The sequence below is a fragment of the Procambarus clarkii genome, chromosome 87 (assembly GCF_040958095.1).
Source record: "Procambarus clarkii isolate CNS0578487 chromosome 87, FALCON_Pclarkii_2.0, whole genome shotgun sequence".
Lineage (NCBI taxonomy): Eukaryota > Metazoa > Arthropoda > Malacostraca > Decapoda > Cambaridae > Procambarus > Procambarus clarkii.
Genome location: NC_091236.1, coordinates 12803891 through 12822057, shown reverse-complemented (window position 1 = coordinate 12822057; position 18167 = coordinate 12803891). Strand labels below are relative to the sequence as shown.

At 46.6% G+C, this 18167-nt stretch overlaps 1 long non-coding RNA gene across 1 annotated transcript; it reads right to left on the bottom strand.

Annotated features, from left to right (window-relative positions):
* Positions 1-5120: 5120 nt before the first annotated feature.
* On the bottom strand, positions 5121-9247 carry LOC138358940 (uncharacterized). Its single transcript, XR_011225666.1, has 4 exons — positions 8849-9247; positions 8401-8486; positions 6663-6761; positions 5121-6257 (listed from the first exon to the last, which is right to left on the bottom strand). It is a non-coding gene; the product is annotated as an uncharacterized lncRNA (long non-coding RNA).
* Positions 9248-18167: the final 8920 nt, after the last annotated feature.

Below are 18167 nucleotides of genomic sequence, written 5' to 3'. Positions count from 1 at the left end.
ATCAGGGTCAGCAAAGTCAGGGTTAGGGGGCATGGGTAAACTGAGCAAAGACGGAGGGAAGGAAACGGGAGAACAGATCAGAGGTGGGCGGGCAGGGTCCGGAGGAGGAGGAGGAAGAGGAGGAGACAACGGAGAGGAGCAGTCAAGGACAGCAGCAGGAAGAGGGGGAGTAGAAAGAGGGGAGCGCACCCCAGCAAGAGCAGCAACCGAAAGGGAAGCAGGGGCCAAAGAAACCTCCATAGCAGGAACAGGGGGCGCAAGCACCGAAACGGGAGGGGAAGGAGCAACAGAGCCAGAAGGAGGAGCTGAGGAAGAAAGCGAAGCCTTCTTACCCGCCGGGGAAGAGGAAGGAGAGGAGCCAGGCTTACGCTTCTGACTTAAAGAGACCGGTGTCCCAGCAACTACGTACCGGGCAACGGATTCCAGTGTCTCAACCGGAGAAGCCGAACGAGAGCACACACGACGGCCGTTAGCAGAGCGATGGACATCCGCCTGAACCGACAGGCGGCGGGGAGAGCCGATAGATGGAGGAAGAGGATGGGAAGGAGGATCGGAGGGGGACGAGGAAGAAGACACAGGAGACATGACAGACCGGGTTGAAAGAAGGGGAACCCCAGACAGAGGACCAGGAGGGGGACCCCTCGGGAAAGAACTCAAAGGAACAGAGGAGGGGGCAGTGGGAGTATCAGGGTCCAAGGCCCGGAAACGGTTGAGAGTCTGAGGAAGGGGGGAAGGACGAGGAGAGGAAGAGTGCAACACGCGTGCATACGAGATGTTAGTATAAGGCGGGAGCCGGCGAACCTGGCGCCTTGCCTCAGGAAAAGACAAACGCTCCCGGTGCTTCAGGTTAAGGACGGCCGCCTCAAGCTTGTAATGTACACAGGCACGGGAGAACGTAGGATGGGCCTCACCGCAGTTGAGGCAGCGAGCTTGGGGAGAAGTGCACTCCGACTTAGAGTGACCTTCACTCCCACACAAAGGACAGAGAGAGACAGTCCCAGAGCAGCGGAGGGCACCATGCCCAAACCTCCAGCACTTATTACAAAGTCGAGGAGAAGGAATATACTCCTGGACAGAGCACCTAGCACCAGCAAGAATGACAGAGGATGGAAGGGTCCTACCATCAAAGGTGATCTTCACAACGCGAAGGGGTTGACGGCGACTACCACGAGGGGGACGAGTAAACGAGTCGACCTGGAGGACAGAATGGCCTTGGGCATCAAGGATATGCCGAATATCATCGTGGCAATCCTGCAGATTCCGAACACCGGTTGCAACATGGGGTGGGAGGAGAATAGTGCCAACACTGGAATTCATCTGAACGTTCTTGGAGACCCGAACAGGGATCTCGCCAAGGCAAGATAAGGCAGCCAAGCGGGAAGCTGCATCCTGAGAAGGAGCAGCAACGACACGTGTACCGAGACGAGTGGGGTTGAAAGTAACACACGCATCCACGGAATCTACAAGATGCCGATGGAGGGAGAAATCGTCAGGAGGCGCAGAATCAAGAGGGAGGAGATCAAAGTATTTGGCCCATGAAGCAGGACCAAACAAGGCCTGATACGCATCAGCACGGGAAGGAATCGAGCGAGTGCGGTTGGGGCGCGAACGGCGTTGAGAACCCCTAGAGAGAGAGGGGTCAAAAGGCGCAGTAGTCACAACGAAAGACTTAGCCACACCAGGGGACGAAGTGGTCACCACCGGGGGCTGGAGGCTCGACCCAACCTCAGAGGAGGGAGGGGAGCTGGGGGAAGAAGTCAGGACGGTCAAAGGAGGAGCAAGGTCGGGGCCCAACGCAGCGGGAGCTACAGAGCCTGGTCTTCCAATACAGGCCGACTCGGGGGCTTGGTCGCCCACCCCACGAGCCTGAGAGGGCACAACGGAAACATTCAACGACATAGAGACGAAAAGTGAAAAATTCATCCACGAATGTGCCCCCATACCCACCATGGAGCCACAATTAGAGGCAGGACACCCAACAGGAAGCTATCGCCGATCATGCCGGGGCCCCCTAGGGGTGCATCGTGAGTATACGCCCCACAAACGCCACCTTAACAACCGTCAGTCCGTCGAGATCGGGTTCAGCGACGAAAGGGGGATTGACAATAAAAGGTTCCCCTCGCTCGAGACGTCGGGTACTACAGTTCTACGGGTGCAAGAGTATGCCTCCTCAAGCACCCGGGCGTCAAAATAGAAGAAGTCCAAAGAAATAATCCAAAACAAGCAAAAGGTCGGCAGGAAACGACAAGCAGAGGAGAAGAGGGGGGAGAAAAACGAAACATAACGAAAAGGAAAAGCGATCCGGCACAATTGGAGAAGACAGCAGCAGGAGTGCAAGGCCAGAAAAGGACAGAGGACTGCCCAACGGAGCATCACACTCCGGCAGCCGTCCACCAAGCCCCCTCACGACGCCAACGGGCCGGAAGGGGAGGGGGCTCACGACACCAACGAGCCGGATGGGGAGGGGGCATGTCTGGGGAAACTCTGGCGTGGAATAACTCTTGGTTACCACTTTAGTATATTACATACCCACCAGACAAGGGTTACGCGAATACAAATCCCTTATTACCATACATACTACTATAACTGTACCAACCCAACGGGAGCGTGAGAGGTACACGTTGTTGATTTAAGGAACTGTTGGGGGAGGGTGTTGTTGTTAAGACTGCTCGCTTCTCTTCTCCCGACTCCTGTCCCATTTTCTTCGATGTCTGCCGTGTAGTATTCATTTCTAGTATTGTTCAATACTATTCATTTTTGTCCTATGGTTAATTTTTATTACTCAATACGGAATACTTGCCAAAAAATAACACATTACATATCAGAAAAATAAGGCAAAATAACACAATGATTAGGAAACTAAATGTTATTACCTACCGACACATTTATTGCTACCCACGCCTACTAACTACAGCATGCATCGCTTGTTAACTACAGCATACATGTCTCAACCTCTTATACCCGAAACTATCATACCCATGTTAAAACATTGAGATTGTTGGAGGAAGCAGATAAAATGTTCATCAATGTTCCAGTTCAGAAAAATGGATAAGCACCTCCAAAGGATACCTGATCAACCAGGCTGTGACTCATGTCAGGCTGCGAGCAGCCGCGTCCAACAGCCTGGTTGATCAGTCCAGCAACCAGGAGGCCTGGTCGACGACCGGGCCGCGGGGACGCTAAGCCCCGGAAGCACCTCAAGGTGTCATTTACCATACGGAGCTTCAATACTCAAATATGGAAGACAAACATTTAATACCTTTTACATACAGGATCCGTCAATCTTCCCTTCAAACCTGGCAATTGCAACATTTCACATGCCCGCCGCCCCACACCAATGACACTAATCAAGATAATCCAAATTTCTCACTTATAAACTACGTAGGTCATTATCAAGAGGGTACAAAGCCGGGCAGCCTATCCACGCGTCTAAATACAATATAACTTATGAACCGCATACCACCTGCGTTCTTCGATTCTATTAAAAACCCTTATTTGTTTAAATTGTGAATACCATATAAATGCTTTTCCACATTTCTTTCATTTCCAAACCATTATTTATCAAACGAAGCCACCAAACCGGCAACGCTATGTACCACCAGCAAATGTGCGGGATATTCAGGGCCCACTAAATGTCACAAAGGACACCAATACTATAACACACACGCATCACCAGAACGATATCACAACTATCGGAGTCACCAACAATATTATTATCTAGACAAGCGTCCGCGGGGGACGGTCGGAAAACAACACACGTTCCTCCCGCTAATCACAACAATCAAAAAGCATATGCAATTAGGACAATAAGGGGCCGCCGCTCCATCAAGTGTCCATGGGTTAAGCGAGTATGACTAACCCGCACCAAAGCAGTTTCCCCTCAGCCTGTTACGGTGGCAGGAGGAAGGCCACGGGGACACACTACGTTTGAGAGTACGCAGCTTGTTACCAAGCACAGAGGACCAACAACCCTCCCAACGGGCATGAATGGATAAAAGTCGGAATCAGGGATACCTTTAAGGGAGATGGGACAAGAACGGGTAGCGCCCTTAGCGGCAGCATCAGCACGCTCATTGAAAGAAACACCAATATGGCTGCGAACCAAGCAAAAGTTATTTGTAGTAAATTTCAATCAGAACCAGCCAATGTTTAATCTCGACAACCACCCGATGGACATCCTTAAACGACCCTAGAGCCATCAGGACACTACGACAGTCAACTACGACCACAAAGGAGGAATGAGAAAGCCATAGACGGAGACTATAGCATAAAGTTCTGCCGTAAAGACGCTAGCTACCCTCTGAAGGGAGGCGACACATAACTACGGTCAGGAAAAACAACAGTAGCCACCACCGTCCGCAGACTTAGTCCCATTTCCATCTTGAGGGAAGGGTCTGAGTGGGACTGCGAACTAGTAATACAAGTCAAGGACGTACAAAACTTGCCAAGGGGGACTCTCCACGGAGGCAAGGAACGAACAATATGACGAGAAATATTACAAATATCAACAAACAAAATCCTGTAAACGTCAGAAAGTGGGAGGTGGTGAAGAGCAACACGAACCGCATCACGGCTAAAAGTTTAAGCACCACACAGCAACGATCTTCCAAGGATCCTCCAAGATACCGAAGACATTAGCGATCACAGCGGTCCTGGAGAGACAGGAAGCCAGTGTCAACATACAACCTGAGGACGAAGTCACTAAACCGAACACGACTGAGGCGCAACCCAGTTTGGTCCAAAGCATCACCACGGCGAAGAGTATTACAACAAATAAGCACGGCAACCATAATCGAGCTTAGAACGACAGAGGAATGTAAAGCAACCACAGTCAGGCTATCCCCTCGTCATCTTATCAAACTAACTATCTTTAGATACCACCTTAAATCTAAGCTACGTCACTAATATGTATTAGTGCTGCAACCCATCAAAATTCACATGGACAGCACATTAATACTAACTATAAACACTAATTTTCCAAACTATGTACTATGTATGATAAAGTGCAATTATGGGGCTGTTAATTGTAACTCCTCCATTCATTCTCCTAGTTTCATCTTCACACACGATTCTAAACACCAAGTTAAATATCCTATATAACTTTGGTATTAATCAATTCATTCTTTTATTTTACACTTTATTTTCTTTTTTCACATAACATGAATACATTTTTAAATGTTTGGTTTTTATTAACTAACATTATAGGTATAGGTTAAGTATGATGACCAGAACACTACAAGGTGAAGGGACGACGACGTTTCGGTCCGTCCTGGACCATTCTCAATCGACTTGAGATTGGTCCAGGACGGACAGAAACGTCGTCGTCGTCCATTCACATTCTAGTGTGTGGTCTGGTCATCATACTTTAGCCACGTTGTGACTCATCCCATGCAAGGTTTTAGTACATATTACAAACCAATACCATCCTATTCTTCAATAAACATACTGTTACCTTAAGTCCCTTTTTTCCCCCTTTTCTGGTCAACTCACTTAACAACATTCCAAAGTACGATTTAATAACTGCAAATAACTACAATCCATTGTCATATATACCATATTTGCACTTATTGCGCACTTACAGTTTTGGAGTACGCCTTTTACTATTGTCCCACACAAAACTGCCTCACCTGTGTACACTACTATTTATGCATTACTCCTAACATGATTGTCACTACATCTTTCATAATGACGTCCTTACAACACCACAAATCCATTCGACAACACCAATAAATTATTATATTATATAACCACCCACCGATTACTTTAATTTTATACACGAGCAAACGAGGTCTTTTACAAAACGACCTAGTAACTAACATTTACTCTACACCTTCCATAACCTTCATTTCACACCTTTTCAAAAACTTCACGCATCCCTTTCACCATCCACACATTTTGGCCCGTCTATCTCTTGCCAACACTTTCACGACTTAAGGCCACAAAACACACATTCTTCCCCCTCAATACGAGTATATTATGAACTCGTCTTTAAATGCAACACTTAACACTTTCCACTTCCAGGTAGCAAATGCAATTGTAACACTTATTGATTCACGAACCCCCTTCTCTTTATTGTCCAGTCTTCGTATCTGCCAATCTTAACTCCTTTCAGTTATTCACGGTGTGGGTCGCGTCATCCCTCTCTTCAACACTTAATTTTTCTTGCACTTCACCCTCTGGTTCCGTTGTACGTCAAAGTCCGCTGGCTCCGATTCCCTCTACCAATCAACCTTCTCCATTACCATCATCTCGCAATTCTAAAATACAAAATAGGTCACATTTTACAATTAGCACAGTAACCGGTTTTGAGTATTTATTTACTCTTTTAGAGTAAAATTCAAACTACATTCACGTCCCCTTTACATTCCAATAAAATAATTCACACATTTTTCCATTATGTATTGTACTCATAAATGATTCAACAATTCCCCCATATTATATTTACATCTATATATTTTCCCATTCATTCACAACATGTACTGCCCTCTATGAGAACAGTAACGACGCTCTTACGCTAGTACCCCCACCCACATTTCTCTTATTTCTACATTATACACAACTTTAATAACTATTAAAAACAAACTGCATATCTAATAACAATCAAACTATATGATCAACGACTCTGTACGACAAAAAACATTTACAACATTAACATTTCGTACCTTGTATGCAAGAGGTCAACTTCATTCAACACTTCCAGGTCTGTCCATAAAGTACCTAACCACGATGTTATCAACGTCAAAGGTACTCAAGCCTCTCACCTGCGAAATTACATTTTATTAAACATTCATATCAACACGACTATTACACCCACACCCTTCGAAACACTACAGGAGGGGGGGGGGGGGGGGGGGAACAACACCACTATCAACCAATATTAAAGTCGACGCGGGAACTGAGGTCAGACTATCGACAGTTATTCACTAGTCTTCATAAGCAGTTTCCGGAAGCAACACCATCCTGCAGCCAAACAACAAACACCTAACTTAAGTCTAAAAACGCATTGTCTGAGTCATTCAATGGTGTAAGCCTGTTTGGGTTCAGTGGGATTGGGTGGTTATAAATAGGAGCTGCCTCGTATGGGCCAATAGCCCTTCTGCAGTTGCCTTTCTTAAGTTTTAAATCAAATCAAACGCTCAAAAACTTCATAGTTGAAACAGAACCAATGATCACCACCATAAATAGTTTTTTTTATTTAAAGAGTACGACAAACTAGAAATGCTCTACAAATCAAGGGACCCAGAATGTGCAATGACATTCCCAAACATGTTAAAAACTGTAGCTCTCCCAACAAGTTTAACAAAGAAAGCTATACCTATTCAATTCTCTGGAACCTACCTTACCCCACTATTGTCAACCCATGTCTTTTAAACGACGCTGTTTGTCGACCTAATTGTATTTGTGCTACTTTTTCACCCATGTTCCCCCTTTTTCTCATAGTAAACAATAACAAGAGAGAACAAATTGAGCATAATGAGTTAAATGACTAAAGCTTTAGTTTTTCAGGCCCGAAACGCTTTCCGTAATAGTGCTAGTACATACAATGCTTAAAGGCACTATCTATAAATCCATCATTCTTCGTAAAATCTCTTGTATGTACCTTACCTAAATAATGTTTTATTTATTAAATGAAAGCACACTTGTGAGCACTAGTACAGGCATATTATGGGTTTCATAAGTCAAACTTATTTAACAACCTATGTATAATTGACACCATCCCCATCCAATTGCATTATGCTCAACCCACACATCTAACACATTCGATTGCATTCATCAAATTTACATTTTCACCTAAATGGGACCAAATACCTTCCTCCACGGCTTACCGTCACGTACATTTACTTACCGGGACCTCTAATGGGTGACGCTTCAATATACACCACGGCGTTACACGTCAGAACTGATTCGGTATAATTGCCTTACTGGCCACGTTATGAACTAAACATTTGACGTCCTTACATTATGAACCTTTCGCAGTCTTTACATGCTCTTAATATGCCTACTCATCAGGTCTATTATATTTACACTTTACTACTAACATTACTTCCTACTGTGTTATTGCAGCCACTTTAATTAAACTTCTCCCTCCAAAATTGAACTTCAATTATTTACTCATCATCGTTGTCAAACGTGCGAAATGCCTATATCACAAAAACTAGCGCCAACACTGACTATTTTCATTTCAACTTAATTTTTTCAAAACCTAAACAATTACTGCAAAACTAGCTTCCTGTCACATACAACTTGCACAACATTGAAGGTGTTTTATCATAACTACTCTTCGCCGCCTCAAAGTGAGATTGAAACCCACACTAAATTAACCATCACCTTTAGTCTGTAGTAAGGGTGCGCGAACCTAAAACCTATCCCCACGAAAATTATACAGAAGCCTATTCATACACTTAACGTCACTATTGGTGAATACTTGGCAGTGACGCGTATCGCTGTGTTCTTCCACACATCCTGCCAATCTGTCCCGGTATTACCTGCAACAAGGCAACAGTTACCCGATGCTACCAATATAAATGGTTATTTCATGCCTATACCTTTAAGTGCAACCTCTAGTTTACTGAAACATTACTAATGTAGTGGCTCATTTAAAATTGATATTGTTAACCCATACATCACACATGGATAGTCCACGGGTTTGGGAGCTGTTATCTGTGGGTTACCACCCTCTGAGCAGCTAATACTACTAACCACTTTAGTCGATTACATATGTAGTCCTCCAGTTTTACATTTAAAGCCTTAGGGGTTTTATAAAGATTTAAGGGGTTACTACCGTATCCTAACAAAATATTACAAAACCTCTAACTGAAAATAGGTAATACACAACTAGCATATCTACCTCAACCAGGACATCTGCCACCAGCTTCTGCTCGCCACGGTCTGACTTGAATCATCGCTCCACCACAGATTCCTACCTCGCCAATCGGGTCTTTTCACGCGATGCGTCATCGTCACTCCATTACCTCCTTCACTAACAATACCGCTGAAAACAATGAATACATTAATAAAATAATATCACCGTGTATATATATCCCACAAGAGGATAAGGCACTTGTAATAAATATATATTTTTGACCCTATGTATTCGCTTTTTGACGGTGTACAGAAGTGAGTGTAAGCTAGGGGTATGTCAGCCCTAGCGACCCCAAAGGGTAACGGGGTACCAGCTCAGAGTAACAACACGCCCTAACACTAACTTGTACACCTCTACTACGCGAGTACTAGGGTCAAAATAACGTTCCGTTGCTCCTCGCCGACCACGTCGACTCAACAGCCAATCACCTTCCTCATTTTCACTTGACGTCACATTCTCGCAAGCTGTACTCTCATTGGTCGGCTCAACCTAATTCGATACTCTACTAATTAATGATAATTATTTATTGAAACTCAAATATATACACAAAAATGTATACCCAATGTATGATAAACATACATTTACCAAATGTATGAGAAACAATGTTTTACATTACACTCAAATTATAACTTTTCATTACTTATTATTTAATAATTATTATTATAACGATTAAATAATATTAATACTTATTCAAACTGTAAGTACACTATACTACAGTACACTTCCATACGGTACGATACATTACAGTACTATACAATACAGTACAGTACCGTACCGTACACTCTAACTTCGTTAATTGCATTTTAATTGTACCAACGGCATCACCATTATCATTTTTTCGACTTAAATCACTGTTTCGTGCTTGTAACAACGCGTAATAAACACCAAAGTTCACGTTACATGGGGAGGGAGCTTCTCTATTTAGCCATCTGGGACTCTATATTCGTCAGATGCTTAAGTCTACCATTGGGTCAGTATAAACATTAGGTGGATATCATACAGCAGCAGTTCATTGTTATAGCAATATTACCTTTCCAACCCTTCATTTCCCTACCTAAACAACACCAATGTATATTTATATACGTCATTTAAGCCATAAATGTACACTCAAACTAGTAATAACGATTAGATTTAACATGCAATCAAATTGTCATTTACATATTTAGGCAAAGTCATCACTCATTTTGAATAATAAAAGATCCTGTGCGTTACACTTTGATCATTTCAACTCTTGTGAGTCGTTTTGTAGACAATGACGTTATCTTATGCTATGTTAAGCTAAGCTAACCAAGCCAGGCTACACTGGACTAGGCTACGGTAAGCTACGTAAGCTTAGATACAATACCATAAAGTACAGGCTACAGTGCAGGGTACAATACACTACAGTGCAGTACAGTACCGTTCAGTAGAGTATAGTACAATACACCATGGGATAGTGCCTTACATTACAGTACAGTGCAATAGAGGGTACACTACAGGATACAATACATTACATTTCAGTACAGGGTGCACTACAAAACACTATTCTACTATATAGTACAGTACTATATACTACAGAACAGTACACCATAGTACATACTATATACTACAGTATAGATACGTACTGTACAGTATAGTTAAATACAGTATAGGACAGTGCAATAAATTACAGTGCAGTAGAGGGTACAGTACACGTTACAATACAGTACATTTTAGTACAGGGTATAGCACATTACAGTACAGTAAACTATAGCAGAGTAGTGGGGGAGAGGGGGGGGGGGTGTTTGGGGAGAGGGGGGGAGTTTGGTGAGAGTGGGGGAGGATAGGGCAATATGGGGGAGAGTGGGGGGGATTTACAGATTTACGAGACCTGCGCGCTATCCACCAGCCTATCAGGCCCCCCGTGCAGGATACAGACAGTACCGTACCGTACCGAAGTGTACATGTTGGGTAACATTATGTTGGGGGGGGGGTACAGAGTACATGTGGGGGTACAGAGAACAGTATAGAAGTACAAACAACATTACACTTGACCCAGACACTTTCTTTATGAATGACATTCAAGCTCAACATAGTATAACGGATATTAACACGAACTCGGAAGACTATAAAAGAGAAATTGACAATATGCGCATGCACTCAGCTCCTGGGCCTGACTCATGGAATTCTATATTCATAAACAAATGTAAAGTACCAGTAGCGCGAGCAATCGCCCTAATATTGAGAACAATCCTAGATACAGGCCAGATACAAGCAGCACTTAAATCTGCAGATATACCTCCTTTGCACAAGGGGGTGAGTAATGCCTTGGCAAACAATTATACGCCAGATGCACTAACATCACACACAACACTTTTTGAAAGATTAATTAGGAATCAAATTCCTAGTTTTATGGAAAATAATGAGTTACATAACCCAGGACAACATCGATTTAGAGCGGGAACATCCTGTCTGTCACAATTAATCAACCACTATGACAAAATCACAGAAGCTCTAGAAGAAAAGCAAAATGCACATCTAGTATACACAGACTTTGCAAAGGCATTCGACAAATGTGATCATTGAGTGATTGCACACAAAATTACCTTAATGGGAATAACTGCTAAAGTACGACGCTGGATACTCAATTTCCTGTCGAACACAACACAAAGAGTAACAGTCTATGAAATAAGTAAGTAAGTAATTATCAAAAGAAGGCACCAAACCGGGAAGGCTATGTAGCACCATCAAGTACGCAAAATAATCAGAGGGCGCTAAATATCACCAAGGATGCCAATACGAGAACAAAAACGCATAAGGCGAACGATATCAAAAGTATCCGAGTCACCAAGAATGCTATCGAGGGACAGGTGACCGCGAGGGGCGGTCGGAAAGCAAGACACACGCTCGTCCTGGAAGTCAGGACATTCAAGAAGGACATGCACGACCGTAAGAGGGACAATGCAACTAGGACAATAAGGAGCAGGGCGGCGCTCCATCAAGTGACCATGGGTTAAGCGAGTATGGCCAATACGCAACCTCGCCAGAGCTGTTTCCCACCGCCGGTTACGGTGGAAGGAGGACGGCCACGAGGAAACACAACATTTAAGAGTACGTAGCTTGTTACCAGTAACAGACAACCAAGAAGCCTGCCAACGGGTAAGGACTGAGGAATGGATAACCGGGTAAAAGTCGGAATACGGAATGCCTTTGCGAGAGATGGGACAAGAGCGGACAGCTTCCTTGGCAGCAGCATCCGCACGCTCATTTAAAGACACACCAATATGGCTGGGAACCCAACAAAACTCAACCGACTTAAATTTACTGTGAACGAGAAACAGCCAATGCTGGATCTCGACAACTACTGGATGAACCGGATTAAAGGACCTGAGAGCCATGAGGGCACTACGAGAGTCAACAACAACTACAAAGGAGGACTGACGACGAGAAACCAGGAGACGAAGAGCATAGAGAATAGCATAAAGTTCCGCTGTAAAGATACTAGTCTCCAGAGGTAAGCGACACATATAAGTGCGATCGGGAAAAACAACAGAGTAGCCAACACCGTCCGCCGACTTAGACCCATCGGTGAAGACAGAAACGGAGCGGGAGTGACAAGAAAAGTTCTCAAGGAAAAGGCGTTTTAGAACCGTAGGAAGGGTAAAAGCTTTAGTGATACGGGTCAAGGAAGTACAAAAACGCGGAAGAGGGACTCTCCACGGGGGCAAAGAAGGAACAACACGAGGAGAAACATTAAAAATACGAACGGAAAGAGAATCCTGGAGGCGAGATAACCGGACAGAAAGAGGGAGGTTGGTGAAGAGGAACAGGAACCGCAGGAGGGGTAAAAGTTAAAGCACGACAGAGGCGAGAGGAACGATGTTGTAAGGACCGCGCAAGATAGCGAAGACAGTAGCGATCACGGCGGTCCTGGAGAGACAGGAAGCCAGTGTAAATGTAAAGCAACGACAGTGAGCCTATCTGCTCCCCAAGAAGTATGGGACAAGACCCGAAGGAGGGTAAGGGCCTAAGAGCACTTAACAAGGAGGTAAGAGATATGGGGAGACCAACACAAACGAGTGTCAAGGAATAACCCCAAAAGCTTTGCGGATTCTTTGTATTCAAGGGGATGACGATAAAGTGACAAAGAGGGGCGAAGAACAACCCGTTTCTGCGTAAAAGTCATGCCACAAGTCTTAGAAGTAGAGAACTTGAAGCCATGATCGGTGGCCCAAGACGACACGGCATCAATTGCAAGTTGAAGCCGGCGTTGAAGGAGAGCCGAATCATCACCCTGACAGCAAAGGGTAAGATCATCGACATAGAGAGCGGAGAAGACACCACAAGGAAGAGAGGAAAGAAGACCATTGAGGGCAACCAGAAAAAGACTAGTGCTAAGAACACTACCCTGGGGCACACCTTCGTATTGCTGAAAAGAGGCAGAGAGAGCGGTACCAAGGCGCACCCGAAAGGAACGACGGGAGAGGAAGCTGCGGAGAAAGAGAGGGAGATGACCACGAAGGCAAAAAGAATGAAGTTGAGATAGAATATGATATCGCCAAGTGGTGTCGTAAGCCTTTTCCAGGTCAAAAAGGACGGCAACAACGGAGGTCTTCGCAGCAAAAGCACTACGAATATACACCTCCAAGTTCACCAGGACATCTGTCGTGCTGCGGCACTTGCGGAAACCAAATTGAGAAGGGGAGAGGAGGTGATGGTGTTCCAGGAACCACATCAGATGAACGTTAACCATACGTTCAAAGAGTTTGCAGACACAACTTGTGAGAGCAATAGGGCGAAAGTCCTTAGAGGAAGTACCCAGAGACCCCGGTTTGCGAACAGGGAGGACAATGCCATCGAGCCAGTCCTCAGGGACTGACGACGACTCCCAGATCCGATTATACAGACTCAGTAAATACTGAGACGTGCACGGAGGGAGATGGCGAAGCATCTCAATGAATACCATCGGAGCCCGCCGCCGTACAACCGCAGAGGGCCAGGGCAGAACGAAGTTCAGAGAGAGAGAGAAGGGATCATTATAGGGAAGCTGAAGATGAGTGCAGAAATCTAAAGGACGAGACTCAAGGACACGTTTACGAAGAAGGAAAGATTGGGGAAGATGAAGACCAGAGCTAACAGAAGAAAAGTGGGAACCCAGTTCGGAAGCGACCTGCAACGGGTTCCCCACAAGAGTATCATGGAGGTGAAGGACTGGTGAAACATCGGGAACGAACTTACCCGCTATCTTGCGGATACGCTTCCAGATCTGGGTCAGAGGGGTTTCCGACGTAATTGTTGAGACATAAGATGCCCAACATTCACGTTTAGCCGTACGGAGGGGCCTACGGGCCACCGCACTCGCTTTCCGAAAGAAAAGAAAAGATTCGGTCGTCTGCCTACGGCGGTGCCTCTTCCAGGCTGCACGCTTATAGCGGACAGCCCGAGCACAGTCCTCATTCCACCAAGGAACGCACTTCCGTGGACCCCGAGAGGAAGAGCGAGGAATAGAGCGGAGGGCAGCGTTGAAGACAGTGTCATGAAAAAGGAGGAGAGCGCGAGAGAGAGGCAGAAGGGAGAGGTCAGAGAGAGCAGCACTGAGGGTAAATAGGGTTCAGTCCGCCTTAGCAAACTGCCACCTAGGGAAAGAGAGGGAAGGGCGAAAAGAGAAAAAGGAAACAAGGATAGGGAAATGATCACTAAAGAGCAGAGAGAAAGATCAAGACAAGAAAGGGTGCGAGTCCGAGAGTCCAAATGACTGGGCTCACCAGAATTCAGAAGAGACAGGGAAGAGGAGAGGAGAAACGGCTCAAGAAGGCGACCCCGGGTATTCGTCAGAACGTCACCCCAAAGAGAATGACGACAATTGAAGTCACCCAGCAGGAGCACAGGCTCCGGCAAGGAGTCTAGGAGGTGTTTCAAATCAGGAAGAGAGAGCGGGACACTCGGGGGGAGATAAATGGAACAAACTGTGTACCATTTCCCCACAAACATACGAGCAGCAGAACAATGGAGAGGCGAAGGAAAAGGTAAAGGAACAAAGGGAACATCAGCACGAATCAACAGAGCAGAAGAATTAGAAACCCCAGCAACGGCTGGGGGGGGGGGGAGAGAAAGGAATAGCCACGAAAACGACCAGGACGAGCACCAAGCATCGGCTCCTGGAGACAGACACAAAGGGGCGAAAACCGCGAAATCAGAAGTTGGAGTTCGAGGAAATTGGCGTAATAACCTCGAACGTTCCATTGAAGAAAGGACAACGACGAGAAGAGAAAGGACAAAAGCAGAGAACAAGGAAGAAACAAAGGCGAAAGAGCAACAGAGCACGTTAAAGAATATCAGGGTCGGGATCAGGGTCAGCAAACTCAGGGTTAGGTGGCATGGGTAAACTGAGCAAAGACGCAGGGAAGGAAACGGGAGAACAGATCAGAGGTGGGCGGGCGGGGTCCGGAGGAGGAGGAAGAGGAGGAGACAACGGAGAGGAGCAGTCAAGGACATCAGCAGCAGGAAGAGGGGGAGTAGAAAGAGGGGAGCGCACCCCAGCAAGATCAGCAACCGAAAGGGAAGCAGGGGCCAAACAAACCTCCATAGCAGGAACAGGGGGCGCAATCACTGAAACGGGAGGGGAAGGAGCAACAGAGCCAGAAGGAGGAGCTGAGGAAGAAAGCGAAGCCTTCTTACCTGCCGGGGAAGAGGAAGGAGAGGAGCCAGGCTTACGCTTCTGACTTAAAGAGACCGGTGTCCCAGCAACTACGTACCGGGCAACGGATTCCAGTGTCTCAACAGGAGAAGCCGAACGAGAGCACACAGGACGGCCCTTAGGAGAGCGATGGACATCCGCCTGCACCGACAGGCGGTGGGGAGAGCCGATAGATGGAAGAAGAGGATGGGAAGGAGGATCAGAGGGGGACGAGGAAGAAGACACAGGAGACATGACAGACCGGGTAGAAAGAAGGGGAACCCCAGACAGAGGACCAGGAGGGGGACCCCTCGGGACAGAACACAAAGGGACAGAGGAGGGGGCAGTGGGCGTATCAGGGTCCAAGGCCCGGAAACGGTTGAGAGTCCGAGGAAGGTGGGAAGGACGAGGAGAGGAAGAGCGCAACACGCGAGTATAAGAGATGTTAGTATAAGGCGGGAGCCGGCGAACCTGGCGCCTTGCCTCAGGAAAAGATAAACGCTCCCAGTGCTTCAGGTTGAGGACGGCTGCCTCAAGCTTGTAATGGACACAGGCACGGGAGAAGGTAGGATGGGCCTCACTGCAGTTGAGGCAGCGAGCTTGGGGAGAAGTGCACTCCGACTTAGAGTGACCTTCACCCCCACACAATGGACAGACACAGTCCCAGAGCAGCGGAGGGCACCATGCCCAAACCTCCAGCACTTGTTACAAAGTCGAGGAGAAGGAATGTACTCCTGGACAGAGCACCTGACACCAACAATAATGACAGAGGATGGAAGGGTCCTACCATCATAGGTGATCTTCACAACGCGAAGGGGTTGACGGCGACGACCACGAGGAGGACGAGTAAACGAGTCAACCTGGAGGACAGAATGGCCTTGGGCATCAAGGATATGCCGAATATCATCGTGGCAATCCTGCAGATTCCGAACACCGGTTGCAACATGGGGTGGGAGGAGAATAGTGCCAACACTGGCATTCATCTGAATGTTCTTGGAGACCCGAACAGGGATCTCGCCAAGGCAAGATAAGGCAGCCAAGCGGGCAGCTGCATCCTGAGAAGGAGCAGCAACGACACGTGTACCGAGATGAGTGGGGTTGAAACTAACAGACGCATCCACAGAATCTACAAGATGCCGATGGAGGGAGAAATCGTCAGGAGGCGCAGAATCAAGAGGGAGGAGATCAAAGTATTTGGCCCATGCAGCAGGACCAAACAAGGCCTGATACGCGTCAGCACGGGAAGGAATGGAGCGAGTGCGGGCTGGGGCGCGAACGGCGTTGAGAACCCCTAGAGAGAGAGAGAGAGAGAGAGGGGTCAAAAGGCACAGTACTCACAACGAGAGACTTGGCCGCACCAGGGGACGAAGTGGTCACCACCGGGGGCTGGAGGCTCGACCCAACCACAGAGGAGGGAGGGGAGCTGGGGGGGAAGAAGTCAGGACGGGCAAAGGAGGAGCAAGGTCCGGGCCCAACGCAGCGGGAGCTACAGAGCCTGGTCTTCCAATACAGGCCGACTCGGGGGCTTGGTCGACCACCCCACGAGCCTGAGAGGGTACAACGGAAACATTCATCGACAGAGACGAAGAGAAAGAAATTCATCCAGGAATGTGCCCCCATACCCTCCATGGAGCCACAATTAGAGGCAGGACACCCAACAGGAAGCTATCGGCGATCATGCCGGGGCCCCCTAGGGGTGCGTCGTGAGTATACGCCCCACAACCACCACCTTAAGAACCGTCAGTCCATCGAGATCGGGTTCAGCGACGAAAGGGGGGGGATTGACAATAAAAGGTTCCCCTCGCTCGAGACGTTGGGTACTACAGTTCTATGGGTGCAAGAGTATGCCTCCTCAAGCACCCGGGCGTCAAAATAGAAGTCCAAAGAAATAATCCAAAACAAGCAAAATGTCGGCAGGAAACGACAAGCAGATAGGAGAAAGGGGAGAAAAACGAAACATAAGGAAAAGCAATCCAGCACAATTAGAGAAGACAGCAGCAGGAGTGCAAGGCCAGAAAAGGACAGAGGACCGCCCCACGGAGCATCATACTCCGGCAGCCCTCCACCAAGCCCCCCTCACGACACCAACGAGCCGGATGGGGAGGGGGCATGTCTGGGGAAACTCTGGCGTGGAATAACTCTTGGTTACCACTTTAGTATATTACATACCCACCAGACAAGAGTTACGCGAATACAAATCCCTTATTACCATACATACTACTATAACTGTACCAACCCAACGGGAGCGTGAGAGGTACACGTTGTTGATTTAAGGAACTGTTGGGGGAGGGTGTTGTTGTTAAGACTGCTCGCTTCTCTTCTCCCGACTCCTGTCCCATTTTCTTTGATGTCTGCCGTGTTGTAGTATTCATTTCTAGTATTGTTCAATACTATTCATTTTTGTCCTATGGTTAATTTTTATTACTCAATACGGAATACTTGCCAAAAAGTAACATATTACATATCAGAAAAATAAGGCAAAATAACACAATGATTAGGAAACTAAATGTTATTACCTACCGACACATTTATTGCTACCCACGCCTACTAACTACAGCATGCATCGCTTGTTAACTACAGCATACATGTCTCAACCTCTTATACCCGAAACTATCATACCCATGTTAAAACATTGAGATTGTTGGAGGAAGCAGATAATATGTTCATCAA